Source organism: Galeopterus variegatus, unplaced genomic scaffold, assembly GCF_000696425.1.
Source record: "Galeopterus variegatus unplaced genomic scaffold, G_variegatus-3.0.2 Scaffold932, whole genome shotgun sequence".
Taxonomy (NCBI): Eukaryota; Metazoa; Chordata; class Mammalia; order Dermoptera; family Cynocephalidae; genus Galeopterus; species Galeopterus variegatus.
Window position 1 is genome coordinate 278,687 of NW_007727043.1, and position 342 is coordinate 279,028.

The window sequence follows — 342 nt, forward strand, 5'->3', positions numbered from 1 at the left end:
TGCGATCCGTTGCCGGTCACGAAAAAAGAAAAAAAAAAGAAAAAAAAAAAAGAAAGAAACTTAAAAGGAATGTACTCCAAGAAAAAATTCATTACAGAAGGAAGGCCCAGAATGTGACAAGGGTGAATGAAGAAAGTGGCTTAAAAATTGAAACTGCAGAGGAGAAATCTAAACTAACATTGCCTTATAAAATAATACAAATGTCTGATATGTGAAGTCTAAAAGAACTTACCCAGAGCACTGGACAGCGACAGCACATATGATGGAGGGGTGGCATCTGAGACCCTTGCATTGTCAGGAGGCAGCTATGACGATGATGACTTTAGGCTGCGTCCGATGCCA